Genomic DNA, 16221 nt, shown 5'->3' on the forward strand with positions numbered 1-16221 from the left:
ACGGGTGCAGGGGCCCAAGGGCTTGGGCCATCTTCTACTGCTTTCCCAGGTCACAGCAGAGAGCTGGATTGGAAGAGGAGCAGCCGAGACTAGAACCAGCGCCCATATGGGATGCCGGTGCTTCAGGCCAGGGCGTTAATCCACTGCGCCACAGCGCTGGCCCCATCCATCCACGTTGACTTTGAGCGTGAACAGTAGCACTTGCCAGGCGTGCGCTGTGGCACGGTGGGTTGGCCCACTGCTTGGGATTCCTGCATCCCCACTGGAGTACTGGGCTTGCATCCCCTTTGCTCCCAGTCCTTGCTAGTGTACCTGGGAAGGCAAGATGATGGCCCAAGTCCATGGGTTTCTGCCACCCACGTGGGAATCCCAGATGGAGTTCCTGGCTCCTGGGTTGTTGCGGCCATATGGGGAGTGAACAATAAAAATGAAATTTTTTTTTGACAGGTAGAGTTAGAGAGACAGAGAGAAAGATCTTCCTTTTTCCGTTGGTTCACCCCTCAAGTGGCCACTATGGCTGGTGTGTTGTGGCCTGCACGCTGTGCCGATCTGAAGCCAGGAGCCATGTGCTTCCTCTTGGTCTCATATGGGGGTGCAGGGCCCAAGCACTTGGGCCATCCTCCACTGCATTCCCGGGCCACAGCAGAGAGCTGGGCTGGAAGAGGAGCAACCGGGACAGAATCTGGTGCCCCGACCGGGACTAGAACCTGAGGTGCCGGAGCCGCAGGCAGAGGATTAGCCAAGTGAGCCACGGCACCAGCCATGTTTTTTTTTTAAACAGTGTTTACCTCATTGATAACCTCCAAGATTGACACACTTGGATAGGTGGGTTCTTGAGAGACTCAGGCACAGAACTGGGGTTCTTCAGTTGGTCCCCATTCCCTTTTTTCCCAGTCCCCTCACTTCTATTTACCGTTTGTCCCTGGCTGGACAGTGGAAACCTTCTGAGGAATGCAAAAGTTGGGTGGATGTGCTCTTTGGAGGAGAGGGGAGAAGCTTTTCCTCCTTAATCCTCTCAAAGCCCTGAGAGGTGTTGATAAAATGAGGCAGGACCCAGTGTCAAGAGAAGTACACAGAAAGTTCTAGAAAGGATCAGGAGCCCATCCTCCATGCTCTTCCAGCTGGAGCAGATGAGCTTGATAGGGCTCAGAGTTGGAAGGATGCCCCCCCCCCCCCCCATCAGTGGCATGCTGCTGGGGCCTACGTTATAACCAGCATCCTGTATGGGCATGGATCCAGCTCCCTGCTACTGGCCTGCGAAAAGCAGTAGAAGATGGCTCGAGTGCTTGGGTCCATGTTACTCAAGTGGAGGACCCGGATGAAGCCCCTGGCTTCAGCCTGGCCCAACTGCAGCTGTTGGGGCCATCTGGGAACTAGACCAGCAGGTGGAAGATTCTGGAACTCTGCCTTTCAAATATTATTTTTATTTTTTGGAGCTGACAGCCAAGATTAAGGAACACAACAGGTACTGGCACAGCTGTGGAGAAGTTGGGACCCCCATGGCTGGTGGGATTCACAGTTGCCACAGACATGAGCACAGTGTGACACTTCTAGTGTCCAGCAGAGCCCGGCACTGCCCCTCTGTATCTGTCCAAGGGAACTGAAGACAAGCCCATGCGAAAGCCAGGCACAGGAATCTCATAACAGCGTTATTCATGAGTGTCCCCGCCTGATGGCCACATAAACAGATATCCCCACAGTGGGATATTGTTCAGCCACAACAAGGCCGTGTTGATGTATTTGAAGTATGGGCGAGTTCAAGAACATGTTAGGTGAAAGAAGCCAGACCTCTCTGTGATGCCCTGAGCAGGGAGATAGAGGCCAACGGCTTCATGGTTGCCAGGGATTAGGGGGAGGTGGGAGTCAATGCTAGGGATTTTCATTTTGGTAAATAAGAATGCTCCGGAATTGGGTGATTGTCTCATAACTTGGTGAATATCCAGAAATCCCTGAGCTGAACCTGTTGGGTAATTTTTTTTCTTTTTTAATTATGATATGTGAACAAGCTCATCAAAAAAAAGAAAAAGAAAAAGCGGTGCTGTGGCCAGCGTCCCACGTGGCAGGTATTATTACCATGGGTCTTTGTCTCACGTGGAAGAGGAATTGACAAGCAGACAAGACAAGGCAAAGAGGGAAATGAGATTGATTAGAGTCCAGCTGGAGAGGCAAAACCTGAAGTGGTCTGTGACAGTGGAGTTGTGTGTGTGTGTGTTTTTTTTTTTTTTTTTTTACAGGCAGAGTGGACAGTGAGAGAGAGAGACAGAGAGAAAGGTGTTCCTTCGTCATTGGCTCACCCCCTAGTGGCTACTGCAGCACCACACTGCGCTGATCCCAAGCCAAGAGCCAGGTGCTTCTCTTGGTCTCCCATGCGGGTGCAGGGCCCAAGGACTTGGGCCATCTTCCACTGCATTCCCGGGCCACAGCAGAGAGCTGGACTGGAAGAGGGGCAACCAGGACGGAATCTGGTGCCCCGATCGGGACTAGAACCCGGGTGCCGGCGCCACAGGTGGAGGATTAGCCTAGTGAGCTGTGGCGGAGGCCTGGCAGTTTTTAAGCACAATTTGGGGGGGGGGGGGACTTGATAATCAGATTGACCCATTAAAAGACCTGATTTGCAATCCTTTATCCTGTCCGACTTGCTCAGGATAAAACAAAAAAGCCACTCAGAAGGGTGGAATGGGTAACTTGTTTTCACAATAAACAGTTCAGGAGGACAGAGGAATCTCCACTCCCTTGCTATTCTCATGGTAAAAGTGGGAGATTCCTAAGGAAATGCACTTCAGTTTCCACAGCCTGCCTGTTAACCCATCTGACTTCACATTGACAGGTTTCTCAGCCACAGCTTTGTCTTGGGGGGCATTATTTCCTGGTGCAAACTTTCCCTTTCAGAGAAATAAAATAATCCTTAAAAAAAAAAAAAAGTAGTAAGGAGGATGGCAAAGCATGCAGACAGCACATACGAGGAACAACACTTCACCGAGGGCTGTGATTGGGCAACCGAAAAAAATTCCCAGCGTATTTTTGAATAGCTATCCTGTGCAACGTCCAGGGTCTGTCTGGTGGGTGTGCACTGTCCTTAACACAGAAGTGCTTTTATCTGGACTGGGTCAGCTGGTGTGAACCTGAATTTTAACATTAAAAAAAAAAAAATTCTTGAAAGAATTGGAGAGGAAGAGACAGAGCCAGTTCCCTCAAGTGGCTGCAAAGGCTAGGGTGGAGCCAGACAAGCCAGGAGCCAGGAGCTGCTTCTGAGTCTCCCATGTGGGTACAGGTGCCCAACCACCTGGGCCATCTTCCACTGCTTTTCCCAGACCATTAACCGGATCAGAAGTGGAATGCCAGTGTTGCGGGCAGCAGCTTAACCCTCTGCACCACGACTCTGGTCCCTGTACTCAGAACACACTGTGCCATGCTCCTCTTGCAAGAAGGGCTGGGAAGGTGCCCGGATGTCTAGGCTTCCAGTCAGCCCCACAGCACCTCTGAGAACAGCTGACTGTGTCACAATCCACCAGCCACTGTCGCTGTACTTCCACACAACTCTCAGGCCACAGGCTTTGGTGACTCCTGTCCTTTATTCTCTAGTTCATTCAGTATCCAAGTAAGTGTTCAAATACACATTGAGTCTTTCTCATTTTTATTAGCATTTACTGCTAATTTATTGGTTTGTCTTTTTTTTTTAAGATTGATTTAGGGGCTGGCACTGTGGAATAGCGAGTAAAAAAGCCACTGGCTGCTCCAATTCTGATCCAGCTCTCTGCTATGGCCTGGGAAAGCAGTAGAAGATGCCCCGAGTCCTTGGGCCCCTGTACTTGCATGGGAGACCCGGAAGAAGCTCTTGGCTTCAGATCGGCACAGCTCTGGCCATTGAGGCCAACTGGAGAGTGAACCAGTAGATGGAAGGCCTCCCTCTGCGTCTCCTTCTCTCTCTTTGTAACTCTTTCAAATAAATAAATTTTTAAAAAATTATTTATTTGAAAGGCAGAGTTAGAGAGAGGCAGAGGTGCAGAGAGAGGTCTTCTATCTGCTGGTTCACTCCCCAGATGGCTGCAAATGCTGGAGCTGCAGTGATCCGAAGCCAGGAGCTCCTTCAGTGTCTCGCACATGGGTGCAGGGGCCCAAGGACTTGGGCATCTTCGACTGCTATCCCAGGCCATAGCAGAGAGCTGGATGGGAAGTGGAGCAGCCGGGTCTGGAACCAGCACCCGCATATGGGATGCGGGCACCATTACCCACTAGGCCACAGCGCCATCCCCTGGTTTGTCAGTTTTTACCATTTACTCCTCTGAAGCTCATTCTCCGATTCTGCTTGCCTTAAACAGCACCCAGATACCTGAAAAACAGATTAACAGAAATCCCCATGAGGTATAGAATGTAGCAAACAAGGTATATTTAACTAATTAACGTCTTCAGTGACATCACTCCCTGAGTGGCCTGCTCCAGGACAAATACTTTTTTAAAAGATTTATTCATGGGGCCAGCGCTGCAGCACAGCAGGTTAACACCCTGGCCTTAAGTGCTGGCATCCCACGTGGACGCTGGTTTGAGACCGGCTGCTCCACTTCCGATCCAGCTCTGATGTGGTCTGGGAAAGCAGTGGGAGATGGCTGAAGTCCTTGGGCCCCTGCACCTATGTGGGAGACCTGGAAGAAGCTCCAGTCTCTGGGCTTTGGATCGGCACAGCTCTGGCCATTGCGGCCAATTGGGGAGTGAACCAGCGGATGGAAGACCTCTCTCTCTCTCTCTTCTCTCTCTGTGTAACTCTGACTTTCAAATAAATAAATAAATCTTAAAAAAAAAAAAAAAAGGATTTATTCATTTGTTAACTTGAAAAGGCAGAGCAAGAGACAAATTGAAAAGACCGTCCATCCACTGGTTCATTCCCCTCCAAATGGCAACAACAGCCAGGATTGGGCCAGGCGGAAGCCAGGAGCCAGGAACTTCACCCGGATCTCCCGCGTGGGTACAGATGTCCGAGCACTCGGAACATCGTGGGCTTCTGCCTTCCCAGGCGCATCAGCAGGGCGCCGGATTGGAACTGGAGCGGCCGGACTGGAAACACTGCTGCTCACAGCCTTGGGCCACAAGGCCAGCGCTGACCAAACGCTCCTTGAAGGCGGCAGTGGGGCTAAGTGTCCCGGCTTCGTAGTCCGGATCTTGTCCCCGTGCGCCACGAGCACTGGAAGGGGGACATAAGTAAGGTACAGTAGAATGCGAGCAGGATTGATTTAAAATGAGAGGTGAGTCCACATCCAGGCATGAGTGTGGACAGCACTACGAGGAGAGACCGTGCCCCGTGAAGGCGAGAGGGAGAGCGAGCCGAGGTCCCGTGGTGCTCTGTGGGGCAGAGGGCACCCTCGTTGAAGACACAGACTCGGGGAGGGGGCGGTCAGTGCACGAGGTCCCCAGAGCAAACTTCCCGGCTTCTCAGCCTCAGCCCGGCGCTCAGGCGCCCATCATGGCCGCCGCCCCCTTCCTCGTCCCGGAGGAGGCCCCGGTGCATCCCGGGAGGAGGCCCCGGTGCATCCTGGGAGGAGGCCCCGGTGCATCCTGGGAGAGTGGGTGACTGGGCCAGGCACGGAATGCGGTGGCGTTCCTGTGCGGGCTGCTTGTCGGCCTGCTGCTCGCTCCGTGTGCCTGTAGCCCCAGGTGGAGACGAGGCCGTCACTGGCCCCCAGATGCGCCATCATGGCCCTGGCCGACTTCTGACGGCCGGCGCCGGCGTCTCCGCTGGCTTCCTGAGCCCGGCCTTCGCGGGTCACCCGCCATCTTGGGAGTCCCTCAGACGTCGTGAGCCCCTCTCAGCCGGGTGCCGCGTTTCTCCCGCGAGCAGACGGTGAGCTGAGTGAGGGTTTCCGTGAGACGTGCTCTGCCAGGAAGGGCTCTCAGAAAACTCACGGGAGGGGAGCGGAGCCATGGGGGGCGCGGCGGCCACGCAGGGCGCGCCATCGAGGACATGACCGGAGGGGACAACCTTGACCTGCTCCCACGGGCGAAGCCTTGAGATAGTGAGGGCCACACTCGGCCTCGGCCCAGACCGTAGTGCGGAAGCCGGAACCTCCGGGCCCAGGCACTCCGGTTCTGTCGGGCTTAGCGGTGCGTGGCTTCGCTCACTTCCGGTCACCAAGGTACTTGCAGACTTCCAGGGGACAGGCATTGGGCGCGGCCGTTGAGACACTTGGTGCCCCGCTTCCTGTTCCAGGTTCCTGCTGTGCGCACCCTGGGAGCTGGCAGTGATCCTCAAGTATTTGGGTCCCTGCCACCCGCGTGGGAGACTTGATTGGGTTCCTGGCTCCTGGCTTTGAATTGCCCCAGCCCTGGCTGCGGTAGGGATTTAGGAAGTGAACCAGTGAGTAAAGTCTTTCTCTGAAATAAGATGAAAATAAATAAAAACTTCTCTCCTTTGTTTTTTAAAAATATTTATTTGTTTCAAAGGCAGTTACAGAGAGGTAGACATGGGGAGACATGACGTGCTGGTTCACTCCCTAAATGGCTGCCTCGTAGGAACCAGGAGCTTCTTCCGGGTCTCCCACATGGCTGCGGGGCCCAAGCACCTGGTCCATCTTCAGCTGCTTTTCCAGGCACATGAGCAGGGAGCTGGATCGGAAGTGGAGCAGCCGGGACTCAGTTAGGAGCTCCTATGGGATGCTGGTGTCACTTAACCAGCTCCACCACAACACTGGCCCCAAACTTTCTTACTTTAAAATAAAAACATTGTGGCGCTGTAGGCTAAGTGGCTGCCGCTTGCAACGCCGGCATCCCATATCACAGTGCCAGTTCAAGTCCCAGAGGCTCCACTCCCCATCCAGCCCCTGGGAAGGCAGCAGAAGATGCCCCGAGTGCTGAGGCCCTGCCACCCCTGTGGCAGAACCACATGGAGCTCCTGGCTCCCGGCTTGGGCCTGGCCCAGCTCTGGCTGTTTTGGAATTTGGAAAATCTCTTCCTGTCTTTAGTTGTTAATTTAATTTAAATTTGTTTAAAAAGATTTATTTTTATTTATTTGAAAGGCAGGGTTATAGAGATCGAGAGCAAGAGAAGTCTTAAATTCATCAGTTCACTTCCCAAATGGCTAAAGTGGCTGGGGTTAGGCCAGGCTGAAGCCAGGACCCTGGAATTCCATCTGGGTCTCCCATGTGGAAGGCAGAGGCCCAAGCACTTGGGCCATCTTCTGCTGCCTTCCCAAGCACATTAGCATAGAGCTGGATTAGAAGTGGATTAGGGGCTGGTGCCGTGGCTCAACAGGCTAATCCTCTGCCTTGCGGCGCCGGCACCCGGGTTCTAGTCCCGGGAGGGGCGCCGGATTCTATCCCGGTTGCCCCTCTTCCATGCCAGCTCTCTGCTATGGCCAGGGAGTGCAGTGGAGGATGGTCCAGGTCCTTGGGCCCTGCACCCCATGGGAGACCAGGAGAAGCACCTGGCTCCTGCCTTTGAATCAGCGCGGTGCGCCGGCCGCGGCGGCCATTGGAGGGTGAACCAACGGCAAAAAGGAAGACCTTTCTCTCTCTCTCTCTCTCTCTCTCTCACTGTCCACTCTGCCTGTTAAAAAAAAAAAAAAGTGGATTAGGGGCTGTGGTGTAGCGGGTGAGGCCGCCGCCTACAGTGCTGTCTTCCTTCCTGTATGGGTGCCAGTTTGAGTCCCTGCTGCTCCACTTCTGATCCAGCTCTCTGCTATGACCTGGGAAAGCAGTAGAAGATGGCCCTAGTCCCACCCACGTGGGAGACCCTGAAGAAGCTCCTGGCTCCTGGCTTCGGATCGGCACAGTTCTGGCCGTAGTGGCCAAATGGGGAGTGAACCAGCAGATGAAAGACCTCTCTCTGTCACTCTCTGTCTCTCCTCTCTCTGTGCAACTCTGACTTTAAAGTAAATAAATAAATCTTAAGAAAAAAAAAAGTGGACTTGAACTGGCCGTGAGATACAAATGTTGCAGGCAGTGACTTAACTTGCTGTGTCACAAAGCTGATCCCCAGTCTTTCAAATTAATTAATTAATTAAAAAAGGAAACTTCCAGTTATCTTCAAGGGCCTTATAAGAATTCTCGTGTTTGCATGTCACAATGAGCAGGGAAAGAAGTCGCGTGCTCATTGTCCAGTGAGGAGTGGGAGCAGTAAGGGAGCCTGCCCATGGACCCCAGAGTGAGTGGGTGGCAGGTGCAGCTGACCCCACACGTCCTGAGGTTGTCTTGTGGCAACCAGGCCAGAAGTGCAGGAGAGAAGGGGAGTTAGGAGGGCAAGCTTGCTGCTCTATGCGTTTCTGGAAGGGTTCCTGTAAACTAGAAGTCAGTACCAGTACCGTGGCACTCGACATTTGTAGCCTACCTTGCTGCAGCTAGCGCCAAAGGCAGGGAGAACTGCGGCCAAGGTCTGTCATCTGAGCCTCAGGGCCGGGGTTGCAAACTCCCCCTGTGTGGGCTGGGAACTGAGTCTGAACCCGCGGGCAGCGGGTGGCCGGGAGGAAAAGGGCCCGAGTGTCCTGATGTGCCAGGAGCGGGGCAGAGCCTGGAGCTCATGGAGGACCCCGTGGTGAGGCTGAAGGGCCCTCTTCACGGGGGTGGGGTGGGGGGGTGGGGTGGAGGAGTGGATGACTTTCAGGGGAGAGGATGAGCCCGGAGAGCAGACCATGCCTGGCAGGAAGCCTCTGGGCTCCGGGGTGGTGTGTGGTCCCAGTCTCTCCCTCTGTGATGTAAGTTTCATCTTCTGTGGTTAGTGAAGAGGATTCCCTCCCTCCCTCCTCCCTCTTCTCTCTCCCTTCTCCCTCCCTCCCTCCTTCCTCCCTCTCACTCCTTCCTCCCTCTCACTCCTTCCTCCCACCTTCCTCCCTTCTTCCTCCCTCCCTCCCTCCCTCCCTCTTCCCTCTCCCTTCTCCTTCCCTCCCTCCTCCCTCTTCCCTCCCTCCTTCCTCCCTCCCTCTCACTCCTTCCTCCCTCTCACTCCTTCCTCCCACCTTCCTCCCTTCTTCCTCCCTCCCTCCCTCCCTCTTCCCTCTCCCTTCTCCTTCCCTCCCTCCTCCCTCTTCCCTCCCTCCTTCCTCCCTCCCTCTCACTCCTTCCTCCCACCTCCCTCCCTCTCCCTCTTCCCTCCCACCTTCCTCCCTTCTTCCTCCCTCCCTCCCTCCCCCCTCTCACTCCTTCCTCCCACCTCCCTCCCTCTCCCTCTTCCCTCCCACCTCCCTCCCTTCCTCCTTCTTCCCTTCCTCCCTCCCTCCCTCCTCCCTCCCTCCCACTTCCCTCTCCCTTCTCTTTCCCTCCCTCCTCCCTCCTTCCTCCCTCTCCCTCCCTCCCTCCTCCCTCCCTTCTTAGGCAGAGACAGAGGTTTTCTGTGCGCTAACTCACTTCCCATAAACCCGCAACAGCTGGGGCTGAGTCAGGCCAAGGCCAGGAGCCAGGAACTCACCCTGAGTCTCCCATGTGGGTGGCCAGGACCCGACTCCTAAGTCATCACCTGCTGCTTCCAGGGTGTGCATTAGCAGGACGCTGAATCAGGAGTGGAGCCAGGACTTAGACCAGGCGTGCTGACAGGTGCTTGGGCAGGTGTCCCAAGCAGCATCTTACCCACGGTGCCACGCAGCCACCCTTCAGTAAGGTGATCTGAAGGCACTGAGGGTCCCGCCCAGGAGGCTCTCACTGTGGCCGGTGCTCAGGACCTCTGTGTATTTTGCTCTGGTGAATCAGGGAGAGCTGCTCTCCTGTCCAGATCTAGGCCTTCGTCTCTCGAGAAAGACCCCTGCGGACCCAGCCCAGGACCTCGGTGCTCACAGAAGCCCCGATCCAGATCCTGCTGCCGCCGCACTCGGTCTGAAGCGGTCTCTACTTTGGGTGTGTGTTTCTCATCTCTTAGCAGATCCCCAGACCCTGCCCTGTGCTGCCTCATGGGACTGAGCCGAGGTTTACACAGTGGTGGGAGCTCAGTGTTGGTTTGTTTTGTTTTTTAAGATTGATTTATTTGTTTGAAAGGCAGAACAACAGAGAGAGAGAGAGAGAGAGAGAGAGAGGTCTTCCATCTACTGGTTCACTCCCCAAATGGCCTCAGCAGCCGGGGCTGGGACAGGCAGAAGCCTGAAGCCTGGAACTCTCCCCGGGTCTCCCATGGGGGTGGCAGGGACCCAAGCGCTTGGGCTGTAGTTCCCAGGCTCGTTAACAGGGACCTGGATTGGAAACGGAGCACGAGAACTGGCACTTTAATACGGGATTCTGGTGTCACAGGAAGTGGTTAACCCAGTGCACCGTAACACCTGTCCCTAAGTGTTCCTTTTAATTCTGATGACCTCAGTAAGAAGGGGCAGGAGAGGCCCTGTCCGGCAGGGATCTCCAAATCCTGGCATCACGGTCTGCCGGCAGTGACCTTGGCTGGTGGGTTATTTCCTCACCTGGAAGAAGGGGCTTTGTCTCAAGAAAGACCCCTGTGGATCCCAGCTGCTGCGCCAGGTCCTGGTGAGAAATAAGGGAAATGAGGAAAGGGGCGATGGGAGCCAGAGTGACCACGGCAGCTTCCTGTGTTGACGGGGTACTGTCTGCTCGAGGTGTGGCGAATGGGACAGCCCCCTCTCCAGTTTCAAGTCTGACCTTTGCTTGTACTCAGGCGGCATCTTTAAGGACGTGCTGGACTGGGCACCGTCTCGGCACTGACCCCTGCTGGCTGCATCACAGTTGACAAGGGCCTGCTCACCGCTCCCTTGAGCAGGGAAAATTACTTAGACTCCTGGAGTCCTAGAATTGATAGTTGGTATATTGTGGCCATTTGGTCACCAAATAAGATACAGATGGCAAATAAGCATATGAAGATATATTCAACATTCTAAGTCGTTAGGGAAATGCAAATTAACAATGAAATGCCCTGCATACCTAGTAAGACTAGCTGCAATGAGAATATAGTTCTAATAAGAATGATTGAAGTCCACAACACGGAGGACACCAAAAATGCAGTGTCTTGAAAGTATAGTTTCTTACAAAACTATCTATGTTCTGGGCTGGTGTTGTGGTGTAGCAGGTTAAGCTGCTGCTTGCAACAGCAGCGTCCCGAGTTGGCGTGCTGGTTGGAGGCCCAGCTACTCCACTTGTGCTCTGTTTCCCAGCTGATGTGCCTGGGAAAGCAGCAAAAAATGGCCCACGTACGTGGGCACCTGCCACTCACGTAGGAGCCAGGATGGAGTTGCCAGCCCCTGGCTTTGCCCCATCCCAGCCCCCGCTGTAGCAGCTGTTTGGGGAGTGAAATAGCTGATTTAAGATCTCTCTCTCCTCTGTCTCCCGCTCTCTTTCTATCCCTGTTCCTCTGCCATTCAAATAAACAAATGAATCTTTAAAAAAAAGAAAACAGCTAAATCTCTTCTTACCAGCAGTCATGCGCCTGGTATTTGGGTGGTGAACTTCTGTCTATACAGAGCCCTGCATCCGAGTGTGTAAGCAGCTTTATTCATAACTGCCAACCCGCCCAGGTGTGCTTCACGAGTGAAGGGATGAAATGGGGTCTATTTAGAGACTGGCATATTAGTGCTGAAAGGGAGGCGCTATCATGGAGGAGGGGCCGGTGCTGTGGCACAGCAGGTTAAGCCGCTGTCTGCAGTGCCAGTATCCCATATTGGTGCTGGTTCAAGTCCCGGCTGCTCCACTTCCAGCTCCATGCTACTGTGACTTGGAAGGCAGCGGAAGATGGCCCAGGTGCTTGGGTCCCTGCACCCACATGGGAGACCTGGAAGAGGCTGCTGGCTTTGGCCTGGCTCAATCCCTGTCATTGTGGCCATTTGAGGAGTGAACCAGCAGATGGAAGATCTCTCTCTCTTCCTCTCTCTGTAACTCTGGCTTTCAAATAAATAAATAAATAAATAATCTTGAAAAGAAAAGAAAAAAATCCATGGAGGAAGCGCAGATGCTTATTATTAAGTGAAAGAGCCGATCTGGGAAGGCTGCCTGTTTACACGCTGTGCCTCTGTGACGGCTACAGAAGGCAAAACCGCGGAGACCGTGAGATCACTGGTAGTCACGTTACTGGGGAAGGAGGGCTGACAAGGTGGAGCGCAGAGGGTGTTCATGGCTGTGAAACTGCCCTGTGTGAGCCGGCGTTGGTGGGGCCACGTCATTATACGTTTGTGTAGATGCAAAGAGGGTGGAGCCTATGCAGATTCTGCTGTATGCAGGTTCATCAGTGGTAACAAATGCACCACTCTGGTGGGGAATATTGAGGGCCTATGGGAAATCTCTGTGTCTCCCACTCAGTTTTGCTGTGAATATAAAACTCCTTGCTAAAAAAAAGTTTAAATTTTTTTTTTTTTTTTTTTTTTTGACAGGCAGAGTGGACAGTGAGAGAGAGAGACAGAGAGAGAAAGGTCTTCCTTTGCCGTTGGTTCACCCTCCAATGGCCGCCGCGGCCGGCGCACCGCGCTGATCCGATGGCAGGAGCCAGGATCCAGGTGCTTTTCCTGGTCTCCCATGGGGTGCAGGGCCCAAGCACCTGGGCCATCCTCCACTGCACTCCCTGGCCACAGCAGAGAGCTGGCCTGGAAGAGGGGCAACCGGGACAGAATCCGGCACCCCAACCGGGACTAGAACCCGGTGTGCCGGCGCCGCAAGGTGGAGGATTAGCCTATTGAGCCACGGCGCCAGCCAAAAAGTTTAAAATTTTTAAAAAATGTTATGAAGAAGAGGGCTGGTGATGTGGCATAGCAGGTAAAACTGCTGCCTGTGGTGCATTGCATATGGGGCTGTTTCGGCTGCTCCTCCTCTTCCAATCCAGTTCCCTGCTGGTCTGCCTGGGAGAGCAGCAGAGGATGGTCCAAGTCCTTGGGCCCCTGCCACCCATGTGGGAGACCTGGGTGAAGCTCCTGGCTCCAAGCTTTGATCAGGCCCAGCCCTGGCCATGGTGGCCATTTGGGGAGTGGATGGAAGACCTCTCTCTCTGTCTCTGTCTCTCTGTGTGTGTGTGTCTGTAACTCTTTGAAACAAACAAATAAATAATAAATTTTTTAAAAAAGTTATGAAGAAGAAATGCCTATAACTCACAATGTTATCATTGTTGCATTCCCATATAAAGTAGAAAATTTAATAGTAAAATGAAGCTCAAGTTTTGTTTTGTTTTTAGATTTATTTATTTATTTGAAAGGCAGAGTTACAGAGAGGCAGAAGTGGGGTGGAGGGTGTCTTCCATCTGCTGGTTCACTCCCCAAATGGCTGCCATGGACGGAGCTGGGTGAATCTGAAGCCAGGAGCTTCTTTCGGGTCTCCCACATAAGTTCAGGGGCCCGAGGACTTGGGCCATCTTCCACTGCTTCCCCAGGCCATAGCAGAGAGCAGGATAGGAACTTGAGCAGCCAGGACATGAACCAGCGCCCGCCCATATGGGATCCTAGTACTGCAAGCGGCAGCTTTACCATCTATGCCACAGCGTCAGCCCCCTCAAGTTTTATACATAGGTAAGTATGATCCAAAATTTATATCTATATATATTCCTTTACCTAGGAGAATGTTCTTTTTTTTAAAGATTTATTTATTTATTTAGAAGGCAGAGTTACAGAGAGGCAGAGGCAGAGGCAGAGAGGACTTCCATCCACTGGTTCACTCCCCAGATGGCCACAACAGCTGGAGCTGCACTGATCTGAAGCCAGGAGCCAGGAGCTTCTTCTGGTCTCCCATGCAGGTGCAGGGGCCCAAGGACTTGGGCTACCTTCCACTGCTTTCCCAGTCCATTGCAGGGAGCTGGCTCAGAAGTGGAGCGGCCTGGACTTGAACCGGCACCCATATCGGATGCTAGCGTTGCAGGCGGCGGCTTTACCCACTACGCCACAGTGCCAGCCCCTGTTCTCATTTTTCATAGCCTTTCAAATCAGCAGCTCACAAGCTGTATAGTATTCTGTTATGGATGTTCTATAAATAATAGACACATATCATTTGGCCTTGCCTTTAGATTACTAACAGTTTTTCACTGTTTGAATAATATTGCAGTGAGTTTCCTTGAACATTAATCTTTATAATTAGCTCTGGTTCATTCCAATAGGAAGATTGTTTTGAAAGAGAATCCTTAGGTCAAATGTGTGTGTCCCCGCCTTTTGACACGTGTGACTCCCTGTTTGCCGTGCCTTCTTTTTCAGTGAATATTGTCTTGTTTTGATTTGCCAGGTTGTTAGGCAGATTTTAATGTTGCACTGTTAGTATACTTTATGGAACTTACCATACATTGTTCTCTCCTTCTGTAAGCTTCTATTGTTTTTTTTTTTATCTTGTTAACTGGTTTTTTTTTTTTTTTTAACTTTTATTTAATGAATATAGATTTCCAAAGTACAGCTTATGGACTACATTGGCTTACCCCCACCCCCCAATGACTTCCCTCCCACCCGCAACCCTCCCCTTTCCCGCTCTCTCTCCCCTTCCATTCATATCATGATTCATTTTCAATTTTCTATATATACAGAAGATCAGTTTAGTATACATTAAGTAAAGATTTCAACAGTTTGCACCCACATAGAAACACAAAATGAAAAATACTGTTTGAGTACTCGTTATAGCATTAAATCTCAATGTACAGCACACTAAGGACAAAGATCCTACATGAGGAGTAAGTGCACAGTGATTCCTGTTGTTGACTTTACAAATTGACACTCCTGTTTATGGCATCAGTAATCTCCCTATGTACCAGTCATGAGTTTCCAAGGCTATGGAAGCCTTTTGAGTTCTCCGACTCTTATCTTATTTAGACAAGGTCATAGTCAAAGTGGAAGTTCTCTCCTCCCTTCAGAGAAAGGTACCTCCTTCTTTGAAGACCTGTTCTTTCCACTGGGATCTCACTCACAGAGATCTTTCATTTAGGTCCTTTTTTTTTGTTTGTTTTCTTTGAGAGTTGATTTTACGTTGGGAACAATGGTGATTGTTGGTAATTTAGGCTAGAGCAGAATCCATGGAGTTGTGGAGATGAAGAGAGAATGGGAGTGGTGGGCGTTGTGCAGCAGCGACCAATGCCCGTATCCCCGATCCGAGTGCCCTGGGGAGTCCCGGCTCCTGCACTTCCGCTCTGGCTTCATGAGGACACTCCTGGGAGGCATCAGGTGATGGCCTTCAGTGCAGCAGTGCCCGTGGGACCCACACAGAGGCTTGCGGCTGCTCATACTTGGCTTCAGGAGAGACCGGCATTCTTTATACGGGAACCTCCTGGAGTGAGGTGGGGTCTCTTACCCAGCGCTCAGGTGGAGAGAAGAGTCTGGAGTTCAGCTGGCTGTGCAGTTGTTACCCTCAACAGGTGGCAGAAATGAAACAGCCTGCGGCACAGGCTGTGTGAGGACTGAAGCAGAGAGTAGATGTACGCCTAGCAGAGTGTGCGTCACAAAGTGAGCATTCACTGGTTAAAAAAAATTTTTTTTGAGAGGCGGAGGGACAGAAAACTCCCATCCACTGGTTCCTTCCCTAAATGACTGCGACAACCAGGGGACCCAGACCAGTCTGGGAACTCCGTCCAGCTCTCCCCCATGGTGGCCGGAACCCTTTAGTGGGGTCATCACCGCCGCCTCCTAGGATCTGCATTAGCGGAAGCTGGAGGCTGGAGTCAGGAGCCGGAGCCGGGACTCAAACCCAGTTCCTCTGAGCAGGGACATTTGGGTCTGAACCGGCATCTTAACTGCCAGACCGGCATCTTAACTGCCAGGCCAAACACCTGCCCCGCGTTGCGGGTTTATCTGTTACAGTTGCACCATTGTCAGTGTGAGTGAACAGGGTTGATTGTGGCTTTTCCTTTCTGGAAAGGATACTGGTGGCCAGTGGGAATAACTCTAATTGCAACTACAGTTACTAACCTACCGGTATCTCCCATGCAGTTCTTTCCTTTCTCCACTTCTTGTTTGTTTTTATTTTTTTCAAGATTTATTTATTTATTTATTTATTTGAAAGACTTGGGGCTGGTGCCATGGCTTACTTGGCTAATCCTCTGCCTGCGGAGGCCACAATTCACCTATGTGGATGCTGGATTCTGTCCCGGTTGCTCCTCTTCCAGTCCAGCTCTCTGCTGTAGCCCGGGAGGGCAGTGGAGGATGGCCCAAGTGCTTGGGCACCTGCACCCACACCCACTTGGGAGACCAGGAAGAAGCACCTGGCTCCTGGCTTTGGATCGGCGCAGCGCCAGCTGTAGCGGCCATTTGGGGAGTGAACCAACAGAAGGAAGACCTTTCTCTCTGTTTCTCTCTCTCTCTCTTTTTTTTTTTTTTTTTTTTGACAGGCGGAGTGGACAGTGAGAGAGAGAGACAGAGAGAAAGGT

At 52.5% G+C, this 16221-nt stretch overlaps 1 protein-coding gene across 4 annotated transcripts in view; it reads left to right on the plus strand.

The window, feature by feature from the left end:
* Positions 1–5553: 5553 nt before the first annotated feature.
* Positions 5554–16221, plus strand: part of CCR4 (C-C motif chemokine receptor 4) — a 29343-nt gene continuing 18675 nt past the window's right edge. For all 4 annotated transcript variants that reach the window (XM_051818538.2, XM_051818539.2, XM_008266105.4 and 1 more), the window contains exon 1: positions 5554–5833. The gene's annotated coding sequence lies outside the window, so the exon portion shown is untranslated. The remainder of the gene's footprint in view (positions 5834–16221) is intronic.

Source organism: Oryctolagus cuniculus, chromosome 4 (assembly GCF_964237555.1).
Source record: "Oryctolagus cuniculus chromosome 4, mOryCun1.1, whole genome shotgun sequence".
In the NCBI taxonomy this organism is placed as follows: Eukaryota; Metazoa; Chordata; class Mammalia; order Lagomorpha; family Leporidae; genus Oryctolagus; species Oryctolagus cuniculus.